At 42.5% G+C, this 27,117-nt stretch overlaps 1 protein-coding gene across 8 annotated transcripts in view; it reads left to right on the forward strand.

The window, feature by feature from the left end:
• The first annotated feature begins 2,084 nt into the window (after positions 1-2,084).
• Plcb4 (phospholipase C beta 4) overlaps positions 2,085-27,117 on the forward strand; it is a 385,025-nt gene continuing 359,992 nt past the window's right edge. For 6 of the 8 annotated variants that reach the window (XM_028884514.2, XM_037205241.1, XM_037205245.1 and 3 more), the window contains exon 1: positions 2,302-2,495. The gene's annotated coding sequence lies outside the window, so the exon portion shown is untranslated. Of the gene's footprint in view, positions 2,218-2,301; positions 2,496-27,117 lie in introns of those variants that run through there. The other 2 variants (XM_037205240.1, XM_028884521.2) reach the window with 1 other exon arrangement.

The raw sequence follows: 27,117 nt of genomic DNA on the forward strand, positions 1-27,117 counted from the left end.
CATGTGGCAGACCTCTTTGAAATGGCCATCTCGTTTCTCATAAGCTCCTATCAAAAATGCAGTATATTTCCCATGCTTTGCATTTGGATATGAATATGTGAGCTCCTTTAGTCAATAAAATGTATGAAGCACTGTCTTGAATTAGGTCTAGCTTGCTGTTGGCGGTAGTGGCTCGCTATATGGAACCCATGCAGAAGTACCATGTCATCTCACAAGTGTGTGGTGTGGCTGCAGGGCAGAGCTGCTCAGCTGATTCCAGTCCCAGGAGCTCATCCAGAGCAAATCGAGCTCTAGTTGATTTAAGGTACTATGTGTTGGGTTTTGTGAGACATCAAAAACTAATTGACTATATCTGAGTGCTTTATGTACTAAGTTCTACTGTTAAGAACTATCAGTCACATAAATGATCGCCTCTAGCTCACCTTTCTGCGGGAATACTCGAGGAATACAGGACATACAAAGGAAGTCTCGAAGAATTGGGTTTGAGTTTAACTACGCTATTTACTGGCTGCACAACCTGGGGCAAACTGCTCACCCTTTCTCAGCCATTGTTTTCTCACAGATAGGGAGAATAGCCCTAAAATATTGCCCTAACACCTTACTATCCAGTCTCAGTTTGTGAACACCATTATCAGAATGAGTGGTTAGAGACGCAAGAGCACCAGATTTTTCCTCCTGTCTTGCCTAATGAAAATCATCACTTCAACAAGCTGCCCAGGCAGTTTGTGTGTCTTGTGGCATGGGCCAAAACCAGTGTATCTTGAAGCCCCCTGACCAGTGAAGTATCAGCTTTCCTGGGATCTCTTGTGTCTTTTTAACCTTGCAGGAAAAGCTGATCCAGGTTCGTGAATGTTTCTCTCAGTTCTGTCACAGGCAGGCAGGCTCAGTGCTGAGAAACCCTTTTCAAGGCTCACTTAAAACTGAAGCTTTGTGTTTAGCTAGGGAGTGGTCAGTGGCTCTAAGCCCATCTCCTTTAAGGTGGTAAAGTGTTTTTTTCTTTTTGTTTTGAGACAAGGTTCAGGTTGGCCTTGAACCCACCGTACATTATAGTTTAGGCTGCTGTCAAAGCCATACCGAGGGATTACAGGCATGTGCCATCACACTAGTTGGTCAACTTTTGATGGTTATTTCCTTTTTATCCCTGCGGGAAATTGCTGGAACGAATCAGGTGAACGACTGTTTTGCATTTTTAACGGCTTGTGCCCATAGTGCCTGGTCTGTCCTTTGCCCTAACACCCTGCTCCCCTCCCTCCCCATTTCTTAAGCTATCCTTCAAGCCAAGCTTTTTCCTCTTGACCCGCCAGACCAACTCAGGCAGCTGAGCATGCCCAGTTCAGCCTCGAGCATGGGCCCCAGTCCCCAGTGCGCAGGTGCCACGTCTCCGGGTTTTGGTGGCCGCCGTCAGGCAGGAGGGGGAGGAAGCAGAGTGTCCTCGGTAGGAGGAAGCCCTCGGGGAGTTCCGGAGCAGCTCCTGAGTAGGGTCTTCACAAAGGGTGTCCCTGGATGCAACACCGCCAGGCCGCCTGAGCAGGACTTGGGACATCCGGGTGTCCGTGGCAGGGTCAGGGAAACCTGGCCAGAGCGGCCCCCAGCATCCCTGGGACCGAAGTCTGTGGGTGGAGTGGGGTGCACGTCTCAGGATCACTTGGGGGAAGACTTTGGAAATCACTTTCTCTCTGGCTCAGTGTAAGCCTGTTGTCGTACTTCCTCTGGCAGATTGTTTCTCGGGCTCAATGAATAAAATGCCTATCTCGCCGTGCCTGCTGCAGTGTATACGCTCTCCGTGTTAGTTCAATGTAACATAGACGAAAGCGCAGTTCCCGCTCCCGGTTGTGGCTGGCCGCGCCCCCTCCTCCCGGGCAGGGCACCCGCTGGCTCCGTGGTCACCAGCGTGTAGTGCCCCGCTGCGGGCTCAGCTCAGCCCCCGCGGGCGCGCGCCGGGACCCTGCACCAGGAAAGCAGCGGCGACCCCGGGACAGCCACTCGCCCCCGCCCCCCCGCCCCCCACGGCCGGCCCGCGCGGCCCCGGTCCACCCCCAGCCCCGCCGGGCGCCGCACTGGGCATGCTCCGTAGCCTGGGCAGGTTGGGGCTGCGAGGCGACGACTTGGGCTCCGGAGGCAGCGTCGCGGCCGGGAGCAGGGGCGGCGGGCCCGGGGCCGCACGAGGCCGGGCTCTGCGGGAGCGGCGGGCGGCGCCCCGGGCAGCGGGCGGCCGAGGTGAGCGCGGCGGGGAGGCGCAGGCCGGTGGGGGGCGGAGGCGGCGGAGGGCGGGGCGGCGCCGGAGGGGCTCGGCGGCCGCGGCGGCGGGGAGGGGGTGGCGGTGTGCGAGCGGCTGAGGAGCCGCGCCGCAAACAAGCTCTCACACGCGCGCACACACTCACTCACACACACACACACACACACATACACAGACGCGCGCGCGCGCGCGCACCCAGCGGGGCTCCCGGAGGCGGCGGCCGCCGCATCCCCGCCAGCGACTCGCGTCGAAGTGACAGGTAGGAGAAGGCGCTTCGGGTCCCGCCCGGGGATGCTCCGGCCGCTCCCGGCCCGCCGGGCTACTCGGCTTCCCGCGGGTGCGTCCCGGACGCGCGCGCGCGCCCCCGGATGCCCTGGCGGGGACCCGGTGCAGGTGCGGGGTGCGAGGCGCCCTGCGCGGGAGGCAGGGGACCCCGCCGCCACCCGCCTCCCCGGCAATCATCTGCTACTGGGTTTCCTCTGCCTACCCGGACGTTCACCCGCTTCTGCGCTAGAAATAGCTCGGCTCGACGTGTATATGATTATTTTGGTTGGAAATAGTTGGCACCGTGCAACGCATGTAAATGTGTGTGCGTGTGCATCTTCAGCGTCTTCTGGGGACAGCTTACGAATGATAGAGCGTTTCCACTTGACACTGACAGGCTAAGCGCTCCTTTAGGGCAGTGTTTGGGCCTCCTAAAAGCATGTAAATGAAGGTTGCTTTATTTTCAGAAGTTTAAAGTTATTTTTCTTAGTCAATTGGATCCTGTCTATATTGTACAATATTTCCGAGTTTAGACTTTGTAAACTACTAAATCGAAGTGTGAAAACATGAATTCTCTAAATGATCAACTTTAGATTCATAAAATCAGCATTTTTGTAGAAAGGAAGGCAAGTGTTCATTATAATTCCACAAATATGCATGCATTTGAGATATGACTTAAAAAAAAAAACTTCCTATAGTGATTCTTCCTACTGTTCCAAAGCAAAGTGCTTGAGATTTAATTTGGGGCAAAACATTCGTAGACAGTCGCCATTTTTAAAAGTGTAAGTGGGATACATGGTGGTCCATAAATTTAAGTTTTCCATTTGTGGAGTTATGTGTTAAATGGTTTGCTTGGCAATAACGTCCAAACACAGGCATTGTGCTTTCAAAAACACAGGTGTATAACGTTTTCAGAAAGAATTGAATTTCTCTTTTAAGGAGAAATCAGATCATAAAGTAAAGATGATCAGGAAGAGCAACCAGTGACTTTACCTGGGCATATTCCCATGAGCTCTGAAAGTGAGGGAGGGCTTGCTCTTCAGGAAAGGATGGTGGTGTGTGTGTGTGTGTGTGTGTGTGTGTGTGTGTGTGTGTGTGTGTGTGAAATTTTAACTTATTTTTTTTTTCTTTTTAGTGTTTTCAGGGCTCATGGCTTTTAAGAGGTGTGTTTGAACTGAGAACCTAATGTACTGAACCCTTCAAACTTTGATAACCTAAGTTACAGAATCATACCGAGGATCAGAAATTCAGCTCGCCAGGACCATGTGGTGTAATCCCTGACTGTCTGTGTTATGTAATCTAGCATGCTTTTTTTTTCCCCCACAGAACAGTCTTGCATATTTTTCAACTGGTGTATTGATCTATGATATCATCTTTTAAAACTGTAGACAGTTAATAAATGACTGGTGTCTTGGGGGAACAACTGTAAGGAAAAAAATTACATTTAAAGTGGAATAGCATTTTTATGTTTATGAAACTTTGCTGACAGAATTAGTATGTCTTTACACAGAGCAGTACGCTGCAAGGTGCTGTGTGTTAGGTCCCTAATTGTGCTTCCCTCCAACTTTCATTACTCAGCCATCAGAACTTGGTTTTGATTTAGCTTTGATGATATCACTACCAAGCTCTGAATTAATCGCTGTGGAAATGCTGTTTTACAAGTAACTGTCAAAACAGAATTTCAAAGACTCCATTTGATCACAGAGAACACATTTACATCTGTTGGAATAATTCTACTTTTATTTTACAAATGCACACCCACACAGAAGGGCTTCGTACTGCAATATTCTTTTGCAAGCTTTATATCTGTGTGCTTTAAAATGTGAATGACGTCCAACTTACATGCCCGGGAATCCAGGCTGGGTGCTTGTTGCCCTATCAGATAGGGAAATACAGGAATTAAAAAACCCTGAGAGGTTTCAGAAGAGATTTTGAAGAGGTGGATTTTAAAGATTTGTACCACCCTTGAAATATTTCATTCTGTCCCCAGCAGAGACCCTTTAGTGCTGGTGCTAATGCAGTTGTTTGTTTCTTTCCAAGAATGTATCCAGCTGCCTTTAGATCAATGGATACTGCTGATCTGGGCAACATGGAACATATTTGCAATCCTAGTAGACATGGTATTTTCTTAGGCTACTGCTAACCTCTTTTAAGATTTGATTTACTGGTAGTTGAATGACTCAATGCTTGCTTTGCATTCATGCCTACCTTCCCTTCATGTGAAACTGGGCTTATGCACAGCTGTGATGTTAATTGTGAACCCACTACAGTGGCACTAAGTTGTGACAGGCTGGGATATAAGCTTCTGGGGACAGTGTCTGGTTGTCACCCCTGGTTTTTCAGATGCAGGTAGCAAACCCAAATGACAGAATTAATGAATAATTTGGGTGGGCTTTCATAACGTTCATAATTAGCTGCCACACTAGATTTTTTTTTTTTTTTAAATTTTAGAATCTTACGTTGCAAATAAATTACATATTTTTGGACCAGAGCAGTTAGGTAGTAGTGCTATGCGAAGGAGTAATTTTTATAATTTTCATACTTTCAACAAATGCCCTAATACTGAACTCAAATATTTTGGGGAAAATATAAATATTACTTGAAAAAAATGAAAATTATGAGGTGGATTAGGACTTAGTTAGTGTCATTTGGGACCATTTCCAGAGTAAGAACAAAACAGCATGTTTATTAGCAGGGATGACCCAGGCCTTGAAAAAAAAAACCGCTATCACCCCCAGTTCCGTAAAAGCAAGAAGCTCTGCATTTGCTACTTAGAATGAGGTCAAGGACCCAGGAGGATGTTTAATGGCTACTATTGGTAGTTCATGTCCAGACTGCAGTTGGGAAATAGTTACTTTTCGCTTCCTAAGCGAATGTGTCTCTGGAAAAAGAAGAATAAGGACATCGTCCAGCACTGACAGGCACCTGGTTTTGCAGCTCACAAATGTGAACCTTGTTTGCAAGGACACTGCTTAAGCTCTCAGGGCTGTCCATGTCTCCTTCCTTTCCCCCCGTCACACTCAGGGCATAGACTACTAGCTTTGCTTCTCTTCCTTTGTATTTGTTTTTCTGTTTAATAGTTTTTCCTTTGATAAAGCCTCTCCCTGAAAGTACAGCTGCTTCCTCAAGCTGTAATACTGTTTTCTCGTTCTGCCTTTGAGTGTTCATGCCTTTGGTTCTTTACCTCCACCAGATCTAAGAATGGGCTTATTCCACCTGCAGTGTGAGAAGACTTGAGTACATCAGTGAGTGGATGAGTGAAAATCTTGTATTGTCCTTGTATTTAAACCTGCTTTCAAAAAGTCATCCCTGAGTGATCTTTACTTGCAAAAACCCATTTCACAGGATCTCAAACCTCACTTTCTAAAAGCCCTGCCTGGGTTTTCCTCCCCTTGGATGCTATTGCTCTGTGGAAGGTGTAACCATAGTTCCTAGAGGATGGCAGTAATAATGTCCGCCCTTTCAAATCTTAGCCCTTTCAGATCTTAGCCGGGAGATTTTTTTTTTTTTTTTTTTTTTTTTTTTTTTTTTTTTTTTTTTTTGTGGGGGAGTAGAGAATGAATGGCTAGTTTTTTTTTTTTTTTTTAATTTCTCAGTTTGAATGGTGCCCCCCCTCCCTTTTTTTTGCTTTCCGTTATGGAAACAAACAAAATGGGTGGATAGGATATAGGTCAGAAGAGGGGTCTTCTCTGAAGACCTCTCACACCTACTACTTACAAAACCTGCAATGAGACTATTATACATCATGTGACCACAGAGTGTTATCCTCTCTCCTTGACTGGTAGTCTCCCTCACAGCTCTGCTCACATGAGCCCTTGGGGAATTCCACCTCTAGCCTCTGAGAGGGACAGGCAAATCGTTACTTCTGTGTACACCACCCTTGCAAAGCATTCTTTTCCTCCTAAACAATTAAAGGATGTTATTTAGCTCCTCAGCACAGCTGAACTGAAGTAGCCATTTCCTCAGAGGCAGGAAAAACAGAGTAACTCCGGTTTACCTTAAGTGAATACCCCTGGCAGGTTTTTAATTTTTACTTATTTCCAAGTGACAGTTACAGCCCTCACTGGAGCCATTCATTGTTGACCTTTGGCACTTCATGGGTTGAAAAAAAGTGCACTTCATGTGAACTCCTTTTATTTTATTTGTTTGTTATTTTTAGATTCATTTATTTTTATTTTATGTGTATGGGTGTTTTGCCTGCATGTCTTAGTACCATGTGTGTGCAGTGTCCTAGGAGGCCAGAAGAGGGCATTGAATCCTCTGGAACTGGAGTTGCAGAGGGTTGTGTTAGCTGGCCATCATGTAGGTGCTGGGAACCTAACCCTGGTCCTCTGGAAGAACAGCAAGTGCTCTTAGCCGAGGAGCTACCTCTCCAGCCCAATGTGAGTTCATTTTAAAACTTATTGTTTTGATAAGAATGATTTGTGTCTGTGATACTCGAATATTTAATTTTTACACATTTGAAATATGTTTAGAAGAGTCTAGGATTCACCAGGCTGCACAGATGGTGCAAAACCCTCACAGTGTGAAGAACATTTTTGGCCTAAGCCATGACCCCTCTCCGAGTTGGAGGATGGGTAGGTGGGGAATTGTGTTCTGAGTTGCCCTTCAGCAGGAAGTGGCACATTTGAGATCTTACAGTGCTGGAATCGGTCACACCTCATCTTCAATCCTGACAATGCCTTGAGTTAGCCATGTGCCCTGAGTATCCACTCAGCCTTGGTTGACTCTGACCTTAAAGAATGCCCGCCCACCCCCAACCCCAGGCTAAGGGTGATGTTGCATGATGACTGGTGCTGGGGACGGCTTTCCTGTTGCTGTGACAACCACTCTGCCCCTTCTCCCACCAATGCTACTAAGATCATTGCCCATGGTCCTTACTTTCCTCCATCAGGGGCAGATGACAATCAGTTTGTTCATTTAAGCCTGCCCAGAGGAAGCTTATTTAAAACTGGTAAGGGGTGCTTGCACCTCCATCCTGCAATCAGGGAAAGTTCCAGTGACCCCACAGGCCACCTCCTGGTGCCAGGTCTTCCTCTGGACTCACCTCACCCTGGGACTGCATTGGGATAGAGAAGTACAACATTACTCAGCTCTAATAGCCTTAAGATTCTGTGACTGTTAGTAGGGTTTTGAACTATAATGCAGGAGCCAGATGCTATCCCCAGGGCCTCTGTCCCTCAGCAAGGCTTTAAAATAGATCATATTAAGCCATTTAGCTTTGCAAGGACAGAAACATCCATGAGAAGAATTTGGGGACCGCCGATGTTTAGGGGCACATCGTGGCTCCTCTTTTCCCACGGGCATTAGTGGGAACATTCAACTTCTCTGCTCAGAGTAGTAAGAACAAGCGGAAAGGTGAAAAAAAAAAAAAAAACAGAAACCCGAAAACAGATACTTGTTGAGAACTTGAAATGTGCTGCTCCATTTACTCTCCCCAGACACTTTTTTTGGGACTACGGAGTAATAATAGTCTCTTAGGTTTACATTTGGGGAGAACTTATATTTTTGAGGTTAATCATGTGATGGGGCTTAGAGTTGAGATTGAAATCCAGGGAGATTGACACCTAAACCCTTTTTGTTTTGTTTTTGAGTCTAACTGTGTAGCACATGGTGCTCTGAAACTACAAATCCTCCTGCTTTAGGCTCTCAAAGGCTGGGATTATAGGCAAGCAGCGTGTTAGCTCCAACTTTTAAACCTTGGTTCTGTGTTAACTGTAGTTGGTATAATGCCTGCTGTAGAAAGCAGGTTTTAAAAATTTTTATTTATTATTATTATTATTATTATTATTACTATTATTATTATTATTTTACCATAAAACATAGTGTGGCAGTTGTTTTAAGTGACTGGGCTGAGATGTAACAGACATGCTTCTGGCAACTGCGGTAAAGATGGAATCAGAACAGCAAGTTGAGGATAAAGCCCTTGTTTCCACATCTTATTCTGGGAACTTTTTCTGTAGCTGCAGAGGCTGGAAGTCTGAGGTAGAGGGGGTCTTGCTAAAAACGTAAGATCAGCATTCAAAAGAGGGCCAGTTTTCACCTGACAGTTTGGTGGTTTTGGTGAGGCTCTTGTAGCCTCTGGTTTAGGTGCCAGGTAAACAAGATACACAGGAGGTGCTAAACAGGTGTCAGGGACCTAAGGTGTGTTTCCCTTTCCAGGAGCAGCTGTCGGAAGGGGCAGCCACTGCACGCCCATTTTCAAAAGGAGCATAGAATACAGAGTATTGGGAATGTGAAATCTTCCCATTTGAAAGTGCTTGGATGGGGTCGGGGAGATAGGTAAAACATTGGCTGCCCTTCCAGAGGACCCAGGTTTGATTCCCAGCCCCCACATGGTGTCTTACAGCCATCTGTAATTCCAGTCTCAGGTGATCTGATTGCCCACTCTAGCTTTTGTGGGGACCAGGCATGTACATTGTGCACAGACATGCATGCAGACAAAACACTCACACACATAACACAGATAAGTAAATAAACTAAAAAGTGCTTGGAAATTGGGCTGCGGACATTGCTCAGTTAGTAAAATGTTTGCCACATAAATATGTAAGTCCTGAGTTAGATCCCAAGAATCATGTAACGAAGCTTCTTGTTTGTTATCACAGAGAATCCCAGAGCTGGGGAGGTGGAGACAGGCAGAAGCTGGGGCTTGCTGAACAGCCAGCCCAGCCCAATCCATGATCCCCATGCCAATGAGAGACCCTGTCTCAGAAAACAAAACCCAAGGTTGTTGCAAATGAGGAGTGACCATTGACACCCGACCTCCACTTGTTCACACACTACCTATGTTGGTGCCAAACCAGACATATTTGTGGCAGGAATTCAGCCTGAGAGCTCCCATGTTGACCCTTTCGTCAAGTGTAAGTTCTCAGATACACTGTGTCCTAGAAAATGCCATTGGTTTTATTTGCTTTTTAAAACCTTTTCTAAGAGGGGGAGGGTTTACGTTTGTTGTATAGTCTTTTTTTGTGTGTGTGAGCATAGAGTTCAGATTCTGAATTTCTGGCTTTCTCTCTCTCCCTGTTTTCTAAGGTATTGGCAAGTATGCAGAGTTGAGAGATATAGGACATTGTTTTCTATCTCATTTCTTGACAGTGCTTTGAAATGTGGTCAGTTTAGCATAGGGAAATGAGTGATTTCCCTTCTTATGGGGTCATAGAGGTTCCCTTGCCTCTGTCACTGGTTTGAATTCTGTCAATCATAGGATGTCCCTTCCTGTATCGACAGTTGCTATATTTATCCTGAGCATAGAGAATTTAGATCTGTTTCTGCAGGTGAGTGTTTCAAGGTGCACCTGCCCTAATTTTTTCCTTCCCACTCTTCAATGGGAGAGCATATTGGGTCAAATAAACGTGTAATCTCTTGAGATGGGGTTCTACTGATGTTCTGTTATTGAATAGGTCACCAAAGCCCTCTCTGGAGTTGAAGATTTTGTTTTTACTGGTTTCTAAAATGATGTACGTGATGTACTAATATGTTCCAGTTGAAATGACAATGCAGAAATACAGAAGCAATATGTAAAGCACTCTTCCCCACCTACACCCTCCCCAGATATAGCCATTGGCAACAGCCTCAAGTGTCTCTCTCCCCTCCCTCAGTCCATTCATTTACATACTCAAATACATATACGTGGTTTTCTTGTTATATAAAGTGGATCATACTGTACATGCAGATGCTTTTCCTTATTATATAAACTGGATCCTATCACATCTTTCTATGACTTGTTTTGTCTTCATAACTGTATATCATGGTAATCTTGTCTGTATACTGGTTATCTCATCTTTGTAACACTGTACACAGTCTGGTATGACATACAGTCTTGGAGTGCTTAAACGTCAGGCTTTAACCATTTTCTCACAACTGTCTGGTGAAAGAAGATGCCTTCTCATTGGTCTTCACGAATATGTGTGAAAAGTCCTTATTACTAAATTCCAAGAAATAGAATTATTTGGTCAGAAAGGCATATGCACTTTTAAAATTTGGAGAAAACACTGTCAAATTGCCTTTTAAAAAGGTCCCCAATGGAATTTCTGTCTCACAGAACCTCAGGTTATGCATATGAATGGATCTTCTAACCGAAACATAGCTCACATTGCTACAGAGCTTTACTAATTCAATTACAGTTCAGTTTTATGCTGTATACCCGGAAATGACTTTAGAAATAGATCGTGTACTTAAACTACAGTACTTAATAAAAAAGTATTCTCTAGTTAAGGGGCTAATTTGACAGCCCTTTAATAAAGAGATATTTTGTAGAATCAGAGTTAAAAGTCTGTTTTCTGATCATCTTGGTTAGCTTTGAGACTTCCCGGCAGGGACATTCCATAAGCATCATGAATTTGTGTTCAGAGAAGTTAGGGACTACAGGGCAGATGCATAATACAGATTGATACTGACCTTGGACAATTAAGCTAATTTGGGGGCTAAAAATGTCTGTCTGGGCTTATTGGTAAATTTAGATTGGCTAATGTAGTCTGCTTTCCGTGCTATGGGTTCTGAGTCCCTGTGTTCAAATAATTGCAGGTCAAAACTGTTAGGGGGGAAAGTATCTATGCTGGACATGTACATACTTATTTCAGACAGGCCCTCTGAAACTGAGCTCCATCTCCAGCCTTAGATATATTTTTTGATGGTTATTCCCTAAACAACACGGTATTATAACTATTTATACTATATGAGGTATCATAACTAATGAGATGGTTTAATGTATCAAGGAGAATATGTAAACAAATGCCACGGTGTTTTATATAAGAGACTTGAGTGTCTATGGAATCCTGGAAATATAGACTTCTGTGGATACTAAACAACAGCTGTATAGAGTTATTAAAGAATCCCCTGTAAGCTAGGATTGTGGTACTTGTCTGTAAGCTTAATACCCAGGAGGCTGAGGCAGGAGGATCTTGAGTTTGAAGCCAGCCTGGGTTACATAAGCATGACTCAGCCTCAATATACCAACTCCCCAAACCCAACCCAACCCAAACCAAAAAAATGTAAACAAGCCTGCAACAAAACCAAGAAAAACAGTCATCCCTAATACCTTCTCCTAAGAGATTTGGAGAGATAGATAGCAATGCTCTCTCAATGAGTTTCTTTCGTGGGTATCTGAAGTTAATTTTCATTTGTTTGAGGAATAAATTGTATACAAAGGACTGTGTACCTTAGAAACTACATTGTATATTCATTTCAAGACTTATTGAGAAAAACATAGTAAATCTAGGTCACTGATATTAGACTCTTTCAGAAGTGACAGTTTTGATAATTGCAATTATTGACAATAATATACATCCACTTAGTAGTTGCTGTTCAGAATTTGATAGCATGCCGGCAGGAGCTAGGATTGCCATAAAGCTTCTTGGTGTCAGGGTCAAGATATCCTAATGGGAGTTTGTGGCAGGAAGATGGAATCTTCTCTGTTTTCCAGAGATGGGTCTGAATCCTTCTTCTGTTTCTCCAAATACCCATTTCCAAACAAGCTTCTGGTTAGCTTGGCAGTGGCATTCAGATCCTGATTGTATGCCTTCTGCGTGTTTATTTTTACAGCACACTGTGAATTGTAGAAATATGGCAACATTCATTTGGGTTTCCTTGGCATTGAAACCTTACGTCTGTGCTAGGTTTGCTCCTGGAAACCTTATAGTATTTCACAGTTTACAGACAATTTCCTTTGACAATGTCTGTGAAAACTCACTCTTCAAACCTGTGTCTCGGGACCCAGCTAGATGGTATGTATAAACCAAGTCCTTTGGGGAAGGCTCTAAAAAGGGACCTTTTGGAAAATGTGGGCTGGTGTAGGAACACAGTGAGGGGGTGTGCTAAAGGGTGGCCTAGCAAGGACGACTGGGTACTTCTGATTGTTTTTGGGGAAGGAGCAAGGACTGTTCATCAGGAGCTGTAGCCTTTGTAGGGGGACACAGTAGCCCTGTCATATTGCAGCAGGGAAAGCAGGGGTGTGAGTGTACCTACCTCTGTCACCGAGATGGACGAACTCAGACAAAAGTCACAGGGCAATGGTGGGCAGGATGGGAAGAGTCACCATACGGTTTGGAGAGGCGAAGGCAGAGCTCAGCTACTCCCTGTGCTAGAGCAGGAAGCACATGGGGTAGGTGTCAGGTTAGGGCAGAAAACCTGTAGTCTGTTTTCTGAAAAAGTAAAACTTTAGCAGTAACAATTAAATTGCAAGTTGAGATTCTTCAATAGTATCATATGGCTGCTATCAGTAAGACTTGTGGTCACCCTTGGAATAGCATTTGTTTACAGTTTTTAAGTGTCATTTGGAATAGTTTCCTAGGTAAAGCCATAGAATGGTAACCTTCATCTGTTTATCTGGTAGGCTAGAGTTAGAGGTAAAAGGGATTCATAATATCTGTCACCATCAAGTTAGATACCTGGGATGTCATTTCTTTGCTTTTAATATTTTACTAAGAGATTTTTATCTAAAATGTCAGGTACAGGGGAAGAAACTATGAGGGAAGTTAGTTTAACGAAATCATTGGCCTCACAAGGTAGACATGAACAAGCTCTGTTTTCTCATGTCTTCAGCACAGCAATAAGACACCAGACATCAGCTTCATCTGCTTTCTTGTGTTTCTGATCCTGTTGTTTGAAAAGGTGACGCCTGCTCCCTCTTGGGTTTGTGCATTTGCTCTTTGTGAGCAAGCAATGCAACTTGATTAGAATCCTAAAATTGGGCAGCTGGAAGGAATTCCTCTTTCCTTCTATTCCAGGTTTATAGTTTCAGGATCCAAGGCAGGAGCTGCTGTGTGGTCCCAGAGGAGGTGACTGAGGTGTGACATCCTCACTTCAGAGGAAACAAATTTTGTAGTTCCTGCTGTAGATTTTGAAGTCCCTGCTTCCAAGGGCTTACTTGCCCCTCGGACACAGAATTTTCTTCATGTGTTGGGGCAGAGCTTCACGAGTAACCTTTGCCATGCAGTAGCACTTAACCTGGTGTTTTCTGGAGGCTTCTATATTGCTCTACAGAGTGAGCATCAGCTCTTTCTCAAAGTCTTTCTTTGAGATGGTTCTTTTGCTTTTACCATTTGTCAATTTACTGTTTACTGAAAACTCCCGTGGCTGTACATTTATGACTGAGCTTCAAAAGCATCCTTTGTCTGCTAGAGATCTTGACCTTGCCTGTAGGTCAGAATGCCCCAAACAGAAAACTCTCAAATTCACTCCAAATGTGTGTTTTATCTCAGTTTCTAAATCTCTATATACTATGTTACTTATCTAGAGAGTCTGCCCCCATTAATAGGTCTGTCTACTTTTCTCCTTTCTTCTGATAGCGTTGCCCAAGTTTATGACTATCGTGGTTTTCTTGCTAAGACAAAATGCATGAGAAGAAACAGTTTAAAGAAGGGAAGGTTTATTTTGGCTCCCAGTTTGGAAAGGTTCAGTCCCCTCTGGGCAGGAAGGCGTGATAGCAGAGAGGGCAGGTACAGGGCTGCAGGAGTGTGAGGCTGCTAATGCACATCGATGGTGATCAGGAAACCAAGAAGGCCTTTGATTAGAACCTGGACTTGAATGCATGAGACCTCTTCCTCAGTGATCAACTTCCTCTAGCTAGGTTCCACCTCCTAAAGGTTCTGCAGACTCCAAAAATAGCAGCACCAACTGGGGACAAGGGTTCAAATACGTGCATGCATGGCAGACATTTCAAATTCAAACCATAACCATAACCATATCCTTATTATTTCAAGCCCTAATTGTTCTAGCTGTATAATCCTCCCTCTGTCCCTCATCCATTAGTCATGCGTTCTGTTGGCTCCAAAGTGAGCACCAGCTATTCTTAACAATGATGCTGTCCTTTTTTTTTTTTTTTTTTTTTTTTCACTTAGGGGTTTACAGTTTGCAGGAAGAGAGACACACAAATAGCCACTTCATAACTTTATATCATATCTTTGCCTTTGACTTTGTTCTTTACATCACTTAAAGAAATCTGCACAGAACAAGTCTTGTAGTATTATTTTATTTTATTTTATTTTATTTTATTTTTCAAGACAGGGTTTCTCTGTGTAGCACTGGCTGTCTGGAACTTGCCCTGTAGACCAGGCTGGCTTCGAACTCACAGAGATCTACCTGCCTCTGCCTCCCAAGCGCTGGAATCAAAGGTGTGCATCACCTTTTGTAGCATTATCTATAAAACCCTTCCACAACTCCCTAGTGCTTTTAGAATTAATTTCTGTTTCCTTTATTTTATAAATGCAAGCCATCCATGGTCTGAACTCTGCAGTGAAATTCTAACTCCTTTATTTGTATAACCTATATTAAACTTTATTAAATTCTAAGAATCTAAATGCTGTAGGTGCTGCGTATTTGCTGACTTTGAACTACAAGCCCTCCCCCTGGCTGAATCTGTCCAGATCTTCATAGACTCTGGATGGGGGCCATTTTCCCTCAACACCAGCTTTGATTTCAACCTCTGCGGGTGGGTGCTGCACCTCTGTCTCCATGCCAACTGTGAGCGTTTTAGCTATAGCACGACTCTTATGCATTGAAAAAACAAAAGTAGTGCATATTAGGGACTAAATAAGCGTTGCTTAAATGAGTGAGTATTAAATCATTGCAAATTCTGCCCACGAAGTAAATTAGGAAAGCAGTGAACGAGCAGGCCAAAGGAGTGCCACAGTTAATAACATGAAGCCATCTATCCACTTATTATAGAGGAATCACTGGTTGCTGACAGATGGCAGAATAACCATTTTGGAAAGGTGATCAGTAATCTGAAAATTCTGTGTTCATTATTTCTCTAACAGAAAGTCTAATGTTATAATAGCAAACCACGCTCAGAGACGTTTCCTGGGAGACAGTTGATGATCTACTCCTGGAGGACACACGCTTGTGTTGTCTTTTCTGTATTATAAGTTCAGTTTATATGTATTATGCTTGTTATGTGTAGTGTATTTCCTTATAGCGCCAAGTTAGAGAAATTTCCCCTTTTCAACCTTGCAGGGACTTCAGGGGAAGGTGATTTATTTAAAGAGATTATTTTATTTAGTCAGGCCCAGGGTGATGTAAAATGCTTTGTACTTACTTTTTGCATTGTATTTTATTTTCAAAACGACCTGTGAACATATCACTGCCAAATGGAAATACACTTAATTGAAAGGAAATATTCCACTGAATGCTGTTTTTGAAAGTGTCTTTTGTACTCCAGAGTGGGGGACCATGTTGTTTACAGTGGTTTGAATTACTCTGAATAGCTTTTGAAATGTAACTCCGCCCTCACCACTTGTGAGGTGGTAATGTTTAAGAGATCTCTTTCTCTCTCTCTTATTCTTCTTCTTTCTTTCTTCCTTTTTCCAATTCACATCTTTTTGACTTAGCAAATCTCTTAGCTTTGTGTAGAAAAAATGCTGCTGAGAATGTTAATTATTAAATAGAACATTATTCAAGTTTCGGTAGTGACAATATTTAGGAGGATTTTAGTTTAGTTATTGCAGCTGTTTAGAAAATACTTTGAACAGCAGTTGGAAATGCACAGAATATTTCCTTTTATTTAGAGTCTTTTGGATCTGTGAGGCCCTTGCAGAATCAAGAGCCTGGCCTCATTCTGTCCATTTTCTGTTCCCGTTGAAGGAATCAGAGTAACTGCTAAAGCTCCTCTCCATCTGTCATAAGTAGCGAGCAGGGGATTTCTCCATCCTCCCAGGGAAAAGGAAGAATTTGAAACACACAGATGACTTGGGTGTTAATGCCCATCCTGATGGTAACTCAGTATAACTGCTCTTTTCTGAACTTTTCAGTTACAGGCCAGCTCTTGATTTCTAAGTTTGGATTCTATAAACAGGGCAAGCTCACAGAATTCTCAGAATGATTGAAAAGTGGGAGTCTGCCCCTTAACTGATAGCAGCAGATGTCTGTCGAACCTTCTGGAAATGTTCCTCTTTGTACCAAACCAAGGTGCTCCCAGCTTTGTGGGAGAAGTGGTGACATCACTTATTTGGAAGGTATACTTCCAATCTCAACAAAATATTTGCTCTATAATATTTGAAGAGAAACTCACCCATTTCCCTGTGGAAGTGAGAGCAGCCTTTATACCACACAAGTGATGAAATACCAGGAACACAGTGTTTAGGAGTCACTGCTTTCTACATTCCCCTACCTTCCCACAACTCTGAGACCCTCAAGGTGGAACACACACACACACACACACACACACACACACACTAGCATTCCAGTATGAATTGGGATAGACAAGAAATCACACTAGAGAAATGGAGTGTTCTATGGTATTTTAGAGTCGTTACTTTGCAAAATCATAATATTTGAGAGTTATAATTGAGAGTTGTAATATTGCAGTATTTTATAATGCTATGTCCCAGGTTACTTTGAGACCCAGCTCAGAACCCAATGTGCTTTAGGTTTGTTCTGTGTGCCCTGGGCCTTAGGAATGCAACCTCATTCTCTCCGCAATCCGGCAGGGTAGGCATAATCATCATTTGATACGGAGAACACTGAGTGATTAAAACATTTATTCAAGGTCTTGTGATTGATCTACAGCACAGATAGGCTTCAAAATAAGGTTGACCTGAGTGCACACTGCTGTATCTGTGCCTGCATGAATACAGAGGAAAGGTCACATGAGGACACAAATGAGAAGGTAGCAGTCTTAGCCAAGGAGACAGGCGTCAGGAGAAAACAAGACAGCCTGGACCTTGATCCTGGACTTCAAGCCACCAGAACTGTGATAATATACAATTTCTGCTTTTTAACTATGTTGTCTGTGGCATTTTGTTACAGCATACATAGCAGCATCATATAATAGGGTCATATTGAGATAGTAACCCAAATATATAATATATATTTACACAAACACACACACACACACACACACACACACACACACACACACACACCGCACATATTACAGAGCACACAGTAACAGAAATGACTTGCTGGTTATACTGGTTCATTTTTAACACATTTTATAGGTGCTGTCTCCTGAGAGCCTGTGATTTTGTACAGTTCAATACTTACTCATTTACTGTTTACTTGTATTCAGTGTCTTAACCCCCTGTTGGCATGTGCATGTGCACACACAGACACACACATACACGTACACATGAGCACACACACACACACACACACACACACACACACACACACACACACAGCTCCTTCAGGCTGAGGTTGACTGTTTCTGTTTCCTCATTGACCTTGCACAATATTTGACACAAAGCAAGCATTTTATATTTGCTTGTTGAGTAAGGTATATAAAGGAAAGTGCTTGGTGATTTAGAACAGAATGATGAAATTAGCCTAATAAATAGAAACATGCATTTTTTTTTTATCTTGAAATATTAATTTTGGCCTTTGAGCATGAGCTCCTTGCTTCAGAAAGCTTGCCTTACAGTGCTTTTTGTTGCTTTACTAAGGTTTGGTGGATGGGGCTTAGGTAAGTCCTTGTCTTCGTTACATGTTCTTACTGTGTGGGTTTCACATATTTCTTTGAGAAATCCCAGAATTGAAAGATGCCGTATTAAATGGTCTTAAATCTTTTTCCATAATTACTAATTCAAACTATTGTCTTGCTAATAATTTTATAATTCCAATACTTGTGGAATTTCTCTGCTGTTAGCTTAAGTTCTAGGATAGTTTTATAAAAGTTTTTTTTCTTTGCATTTTAATGATAGTCTAGGGAATATCTTAAATTCCTTTTAGTAGTTGAAGGTTTCCTTTTGTCAGATTTTTCTTTTGGAAAATAAATGATCATAAGACTTTCACTAGGTACAGTACACCCGTTTTTGTGATTTGATATTCATTGGGGGAACACATTCATCAGAATAGAGTTGTTATGAGTGTGGTATTTTATTTAATTACATCTATACAAATTACTGATACAGAAATAAAATATTTATGGAGTTGAGGTTTTAAAATAGGGAACATACCTGCTAAGTGATTTATATTCAATATAGTCTTAAAAATATTAAAGATTGACTATAAAGGTATCATAAATACAAAGCATTATATTATTATGCTTTAAATTACAAAGGAATACACAGATATTTTATGAAACATTACTATCTGAGTAAGCTTTGAAATATTGTACTGCTAAGTGATAGAGAATTTGATTGTGTAGAGATGATGGTGTATTTAAAGCACTCTACCCGGAGCCCGATTTAGCTACATCACAGAATGAGGTTAGATAGGACATATAGTTTCTTTCAGTATATGTATAACATTTCGGTGATTCACTTAAACAGCTCTTGTCATCGGAATTCATTTGAATAAGGCATGAGATGTGTGGTATAAGACTTCAGTTACAGTGAAGCTCCAATTTTTAAGTCAGAATCGTATAGTAGCTAGCACACAGTAGGTTCTTATACATGCCCTAAAATTAATATATAAGATGAGGAGAGAGGCCACATGCTGTTCTTCTACATCTTATCTTAGTTCATTTTTTTTATATCTTATTTTGAATTTTTATGTATTCTGCTGTTTCTATAATTGGTATCTAAGCAATGCATTTTTTAACATTAATTATCAAGTTTTGTCTGAGTCTTAAATTTCATGTGGTTATGTGAAGCAGCATAAATGGGCATTGTCCACCTTGCTGACACCTCCTTTCCTCAGTGGGAAGTATGGTGACCTTGACTATGACTTTGATATTTAGGATGGCTGATGATCTAAAAAGATAAATCCCACTGGGATTGTAAATGTCCATTCCTATAACATCTTCAACTACAAAATAAAATAATGCAGAAAGCCACCAAGACCTGAACATTTCAGCTAGGGATTACCCTAAGCATCATGGATTTATCCACTGGAAATAGTTCATTTTCTGAAGAACCATTCTCCATTCTGTAGGTTGGTGGTGAAAATTCCGGGGACAACATGATTCTTTGGTTATTGTAGCTTAGAACAATGGGACTATTGTTTATAATTTTGAAAAAAATCTCAACAGTTCAACTTTTTTGTTTGAGGGATGTTTGAACACATGTCCATTACGTGACTCAGTTTGGAACACAGGAGGTGCTGAGAATTAAGTCGTCATTGGGATTCTTCTCTTCTCTTTGTTGTTTACTTTGCTCTTGTGAAGTGAGGCAAAGCCTCAAAATGTGATCATCTGAAACTCATTTGTGTCGCTACAAGAGGATACGTGTTGTAGTCCAAGCTCCTGTGCAGAAAATAGCTCTTTGAAGTTATTCTCAGGTACAGCATCGATGTCTGGGAAGGAAAGCCAAGAACTTGGAGCAGTCTTCTGGAGGAGGCTTAGCAAACTGGGTAGGAGTGTGTGTGTCATGGCCACCCAGAATTGTTCCTGACAGGCCAAATGACCTTGGGCAATACTGATTCCTTCTTCATTGATTTTCTTGTCTGTCCTATGAGGGACGTGGCAATATCCTCATTCTGTAGATAAGGAAACAGTCTCGTTGAAATAGTTTGTTTAGGGCTGCAAAGGAAGCCTGTTGCAGAGGTTGAGCTGGAGTCAGACCCTCTCAAGGCCTCCTCCTCTGTGTCCTTTCCCTGAGCCTTCTCCTCCAAGGCTCTGGTTGCCTAACAACCCAACCAATAATTTTGATCAAGTTGAGTATTGTATTCCTAATGAAAAGACTCATTTTGGAGGTTCTCAGAATGCGAAAAAAGGCTCTAAGAAGGGAGTTGGGAGATCTCACTGGTAGCTGGCCATGCCCTGACAGACTCTTCTGAAGCAGGCCATGTCATTCTCCTGGTGGAGAGGGTAAGATAAGTGAAGGCTTAGGCTTCCAGAGCTTTTTGTAAGGTCTCTGTTTTTATTACCAGGAAGTGCTACTTTCTGACATCCCAAGCTCTGTTCAAGTCCATTTTGCCTCTTCTTTTTCAAACCATTAGTGTAGTGTATTTCTTACCCAAAGGGTGGGTGAATCTCTTTGTAGAGATTGATTGATTGAATAATTGGACTTCTGGCAAGCTTGACTGTTTGGGTGAAATGTTTAGTCTCTTTCCTCGAAAAGTCACTTTGATAAGGTCGGACTGTGGTGTGAAGGGTTCTGAGATGTGTTGGACTTCCACTTTTTTCAATATTGTCTCAGTTTTCTTTGTGACTTAACTTTATGGAAACAAATCTACAAGTTGGCTTCTCAGTGTAACTGGTTTGCTGACTGGATCACATTACAAAACAAATAGAAAATAGCTTTATTTTTCTCCATCCTCTCCGTTGTATGGTATGTTTGGCACACCCCATAATTTGGAGTCATAATGTAAATTTGGAGCAACCTAATTTCAAATACTAGAAAAAAAATGTACATGGATGTCGATCAGAGCATCTATTCTCTCATCCAGTTGGTTGTGTCTTCTCCCAATATCAGTTCTTCTATCTGACCCCTGGCTTGGTCATCAGCCATAAAGAAGAAAGGCAATCTTTAGCAGGATTGAGCCAAAGCTGTTGCACTTAGAAGAGTTGTTGGTTGTATGGCTCTTCTTCCTCATATGTACCTGATCCACCCTTTGGAGTTTCTCGAACGATCACTGGATTATGGCTTTGGTTAAAGTGGTCCCTGTCTGGATAACCACTTAAGAATTTAGCACCTCTCCTCTAGTGGTACTTCACTGGATTGTTCTTGTACCTCTGTTCAGGAAGCTTACTTGGGTGGGGCACTTAACAGAATCACCAAAAATGACTGTATCATGAAGAATACACGTGGTTCACAGGGAAACGCACGTCTTCTACTATCAGACTTTGAAGTACAGCCCTTCTCCACTTTTCCTAGGGCTCTGTTATTCTATTTTGTAACCACAGGCAGCACCAGCCAGGTATGGGTGCTCCACCCTCACATTGCCCCTAGATCAGTTCATGAGTTTCTTTGAGTAGGCATGCGTTCAGACAGCCCGTGGGATATCATGCTTCTGCACTGCAGATAGCCCCATTTATGAGGATGGTTTGGTGGACTTGGTGGGGCTGGTAGAGAAGGCAGGAATGGGAACAATTAGATGGTCTTAGAAAAGAGTCTTCTGCTGTTCTGTGGGCTCTTAAGTGTGGTTGGTTGTGGTCTCATCTGGCCACGTGCAGCAAAGTCTGTGAGTATGCAAAAGAATACCTCTCATTGTCTGGCGTATCAAGAGTTAAGGTGACAATCTGAAACACCAGGACAGTTCCTGTTCTGCTTCTTTTGGAAAGAATTTAGAGATTAGGTTTTTAGCAGTGAGATGTTCGAGAGTATTAAACCTCGAGAAACACTCATTATCTGTGAGCTGCTACATTCTACAACTTCTCTACTCTGTAACAAAAAATACTAAGGAGCAAATAAGTGACTAATGAACACAAAGTGATTGCTGGTATTGGTGTCTGGGTACGGTAAAGATGACTGATACAGGAGGAGGAGTGAGATTTCTAATCTGCAATATTCTCTGCTTATTTGGTTAAATAATAGGCCACTGAAGTGGAAAAAATAATTCATAACTCTTGTTAGCTCAAACTAGTCGGTCAGGTTAATCAAGGTAGATGAACGCTGAACTGGATGGGCAGGTGTCTCTGCTAGAAATCTTAGTCAGTGCAGGCTGTACACATTATATACACATTATATTTTTTGAATTTAGTATATGTTTGTTTATATGATGACTATACATTTCTGTGTATTTATACATGTAAATAGAAATGTGTATTTTATAGTCCCAATATAGCTTGCAAATAACATACAATGTAATACTGTGTATGAAATTGCCTTAGTTAGGGTTACTATTGCTGTGATGAAACACTATGATCCAAAGCAACATGGGAAGTTGAGGTCCATATAACAGTTCATCACCAAAAGCTGCGAGGGCAGGAACTTACACAGGATGGGAACCTGGAGGCAAGAGTTGAGGTCTTGGAAGGGAGCTGCTTACTGTCTTGTTCCCTGTGACTTGCTCAGCCTGCTTTCTTATAGAACCCAGGACCACCGGCCCACTGATGGCACCACCCACCACGGGCTGGGTCCTCCCCCAGGAATCACTAATTAAGAAAATACCCTACAGGTTTGCCTGCAGTTGGATCTTTTCTCAGTTGAGGCTCCCTCCTCCCTGATGACTTTAGCTTGTTTCAAGTTGACATAAAATTAGCCAGCACAGAAATATAACAAGTACATTTTAATAGTTGGCCCAAGATAAATGGCATAAAGTATAAAACACACAGGTTTTTTCTTAATTTGTAATCCATATATAGATGGCTATAAAATGCATATATTAGTTTATTGATTTAGAAAGAACTTCAAAATACTTAACATGATTTTGTCCCAGAATCTGGTACATTCTGGTGACACATGATGAGAAGTCATTTTAAAATTGTAAATTTAATTTTGAGCAAAGTTACTTGTCACTATGCTTCAAAAATGATAAACATGTATAAGTTATTATTATGATATGAATAAAAATATGATTATATCTTGGTAGTATCGAAGAATTTCCTTAATTCAAAGTTTTATTTTTAACTATGTGTATGTGCATGGTCTGTTTGTGGGTTTGTACAAGTGAATGAAGGTGCCCAAGGAGACCAGAGGTGTTGGATAACCCTGAAGCTGGAGTTACAGGTGGCTGTGAGCTGCATGATGTGGGTGTTGGGAATTGAACTTCTGTCCTCTGTAAAAAGTGTAAGTGCTTTTAACTGATGAGCCCTCTCTCCAGCCCCAGTCTCTAAGAGTCTTACAACTAACTTTGAGCTTATAAACATATTATATGATCATTCTGAAAATACTGTTGAAAACTGGAAAGCATGAAGGAACAGTGGCACTCCAGTCAGTTCAGGATACAGCTGATCACTGCCGCCCAGGGCCAGGCGGTGAAATAGCACATTGCTTTTTATTGGTACATTTTTTTTTTTCCATGAGTGTCCAAAACATTGTCTTTTCATGGTGGAATGTCTTTAATTTATATTTAATAAAATAAAAAAAAAGGTAAAACAAACAAAGGGGCCGAAGAGCTAGCTTCGTGATTAAGAGCACTGGCTGCTCTTCCAGAGGGCCTGGGTTTTGTCTTGAGCACCCACATGGCATCTCACAATTGTCTATAACAGTCACACCCCCCCACATTGTCATAATACGCACACACACCACACACACAAAAAAAAAACAAACAAAAACACACACGCACACACACACACACATACACAGAGAAAGAGAGGGAGAGAGAGAGAGAGAGAGAGAGAGAGAGAGAGAGAGAGAGAGAGAGAGAGAGACCCAAGCAAACCAAGAATTCTTTTTATGTTCAGACTTTGTATGTCTAGGAAGCTGTCCAATATAATCAGAAATTTGCTAAGTATAACTCCTCATATTTATTTGTAGAGTATCTGCGTGTATAATTTTTTTTTGAGATTAGTCAGTTGTTGCTAATTACTTTAAGATGCAGAGAAAGAAAGAAGGAAAGGTAGCTGATGCATGAAAGAGTTACTCTAACACACGTGTCTCTTAGCTCCAGTCTTGGTATCTATCGTGTTTGGCAGCTAATTTCATGTGGACCTCAGTATTTCACTGTGTAAATGGGACAGTGTCTTTCTGGTAGGGGCTCGAATGTGAAGGGGAATATCAGTGCCTTTGGCCTGTTTTTCAGGGTGTGCTCCCTGCCAGGTGAGCTTTCATGAAGGATTCCCAATTTGCTAGGAAGTCTGAAGTTTGTGATTGAAAAAGAAATTGAGAACAGAGTTCACCTGCGTTGCCAGACACTGCCTTTGAAAGCCTCTTCCTCCTTCTTTGTGATACGGCCCTTTAGAGTCATTGGCCTTACCTGGAGGTTGAACACCTAGAGAAATAACTCCAGAAGGATTGTGAACACCAGGGCGCTATTTGAGATCAATTTTCTCCCTTTTGTATTGTGGGGAAAGCATTGAAATAAGAGAAAGGAAGGAAGAAAGGACGAAAAGAAAGAAAAAGAATGTATTTATATCTTAAAAGGAAGGTTCTATTGGGGTGGAAAAAAAACCCCACATCACCCTTATACTGAATGGAGATTTTTTTAAGAGCATCTGTGTGTGGAAAATTTTAAAGTCAGACATAACAGAAAGGGTGAGAAAACAATGCCTTGTCACTTAATAATTTCAAATAAATTTGGCTTCTAACACATTTCAGTTTTTATATCCACACGGGGATTTGGCATTTATTTTGATAGAGATGATGACTTGGAAAAATACTCATTATTGCTACAGAATGGCAGGGTTGCGTCACCTGGGTGGCAGAGCAGAAGGCTCTGGCTAATGTGTTGTGGTTAACTTTTCCCTTCAGTAGCAAATATTGTAGACTGTGCACATATTGTGTAAAAATAATTAGCAAGTGTTTTGGGGGTGGAGAGTCTGTTTCTTCTCCATGAGCATTGATGAAGTTGTTGAACTGTGTGTGTGTGTGTGTGTGTGTGTGTGTGTTTTAACAGCTTATGTCACTAAGATGTTGACTGGATAAATATTTTTGCTGAGGTTTTCATCAGCTTTAAAGAGGTATTATTTATTCAAGGAAAAGTGTTAGGAATGTAGTTCCATATGCCTTTGATAAGTCTCTTTCTGGGGTGAATTTCCCCCATTCTCAGTTCAGTTCAGTGGAGTCCACTGTCTTACATGCTTTTGTCATCTGCTCAGGAATGGTGGAGTTCCTTTGTAAGGCCATCTGGGGTCAGGGGTCTCCAGGGGCTTGGTGTATGTTCTCCAACCATGACAAGGGTGCTTTAGTATTTGTGTGCCATATATGAGGAGGGAATCTGTGCAAGCTTTGTGTTACTGTGACCAAATGCCTGACATTCGCAGCTGAAGAAAGGAACTTCTATTCTGCTGCACTGCAGGAATGTTTGGTCAAAGAAGTCTGTTGTCATGGCCAGGACCAAATAGGAAAAGAGGCAGAGAGGGAAGGAAGGGGGTGGGGGTGGGGAGCCTGGAGAGGAAAGGAGGGGATTAAAGTCCCATTGTTCCCTTCAAATACAGGCCAGTGACCTGAAAACCTCCTACTAAGCGCCACATCTTAAAGATTCCAATCTCACAGCATAGTGCCAGGGTCGGGGGGGGGGCGCGGTAGAGAGGGTAAGGGGGGCTTCAAGGGGGAGTTGGCGGGCATGGGGAGAGTATGACCAAGCCTTAAAAATGATGGGAAGACATTTAAGATCCACATTCTAACCGGTCACCTGACTCTCAGGGACACTGAAGCCTTCAGCTTGTCTAGGTTGGACAAGTAACTTTTTCATAAGCATGCCATAGTTGCTCAGCTACGTTGGCAAATCCCTGTCAGGATCATAGGCAGCAGTGTCTGCCTTAGGATATGGCACATGCTAGCTGTGCTTGAGGTTGCTTTTGGGTCCATACATGGAGGGTTCTTGCGAGTGTTTCCTGAGCTAATGTCTATGTGTCGCTTGCAAATACTGTTTTAATAAAAGGCTGAAGTGGGAGGTGTGGCGGACCGGCCACATGAGCACTGACCTTCCTTATGTGTGCCTTTTATCAGGTATGTGGTGGCTTCAGCCGCTCTCTTCAGCTCCCTCGAAAGGTGTGCTCATCTAAGGGGTGCTGCTGGTGACTGTGGAGCTGTGAAGGAAGACTAAAGAAGCTAGGTGGAAAGTGCAGAACAGTACTCCTGTGGTGAATAGCCATTATTGGGTGCAGAGTCCTTTTTACTGGACACGTTCAGCAATTTAAATTCCATGCTGGTTCAGATGACCTGTTGATGCAGCTCGTTTGGAAGGTTGTATACTCTCCATAAAGTCTCTTAAAAAGTAATCTATACATTGATTTACTCATTCAGTTATTTAGCATTTATTGATAGTTACAGCCAGCTTCCTGGGCTCTGTCAGTGTAAATGAGTAGCGAGAAATTACTATGGAATTTTATGTTCCAGATGTTTGGGAGATTGTAGTAGACTTTCTTTGGGTCACCAACCAGCTCCCAAATCAAGACATGGAGACTTATTATTAGTTATGAATGCTCGGCCTTATCTTATGCGTGTCCCACTAGCCTTTATAACTGAAATGAACCTGTTTCTCTTCATCTACATTTGCCTTGGGGCTTTTTACCTTTCTTTCATTCTATGTGTCCTACTCCATGTCTTGCTGGCTGGTGGCTGCCTGGCTCACTGGTCCAGGGTGTCCCCCTTTTTTTCTCCCTCATTTTCTCCTCATTCTATTCTCTTAAAGCCTAGATTCCTCTTACTTACTCTCTTTGCCCGCCAGCCCTATTTATCCCTCTCCTGCTTTTCTATTGGCCGTTCAGCTTTTTATTAGACCAATCAGGTGACTTAGACAGGCAAAGCAACACATCTTTACGTCATTAAACAAAAGCAGCATAAACAAATGTAACACATCTTTGCAGAGTTAAAGTAATATTTCACGACAGGAGATGGCTTGGGGGTAGGGAGATGGGTAAGAGTGCTTGAGGCATTGACTGAGGGCGTGGGTTTAGATTTTAAGCATCCATGTAAAAAGCCAGGTTTGGTGACATCCTTCTTTAACCCCAGCAGCACACGGGTGGGGGTGGGGGGGGGGGGGTGGCGGGGAGGGGCGGGTAGGAATGTATGGGGGCGTTGAGGGGTGGGAGGGGTTGGAGGCTGGAGACAGGAGGATTACTGGGGCTTCACTGAGAGAACATGTCTCAAGAGAATAAGGCAGAAAACAAGAGAGGACACCCAGTGCCAGTGTTCTCTAGCTTCTGAGTGTGTATAGGGGTGTTCACACATCTGTGTACACACATATGTACACAT

Source organism: Peromyscus leucopus, chromosome 4, assembly GCF_004664715.2.
Source record: "Peromyscus leucopus breed LL Stock chromosome 4, UCI_PerLeu_2.1, whole genome shotgun sequence".
NCBI lineage: Eukaryota > Metazoa > Chordata > Mammalia > Rodentia > Cricetidae > Peromyscus > Peromyscus leucopus.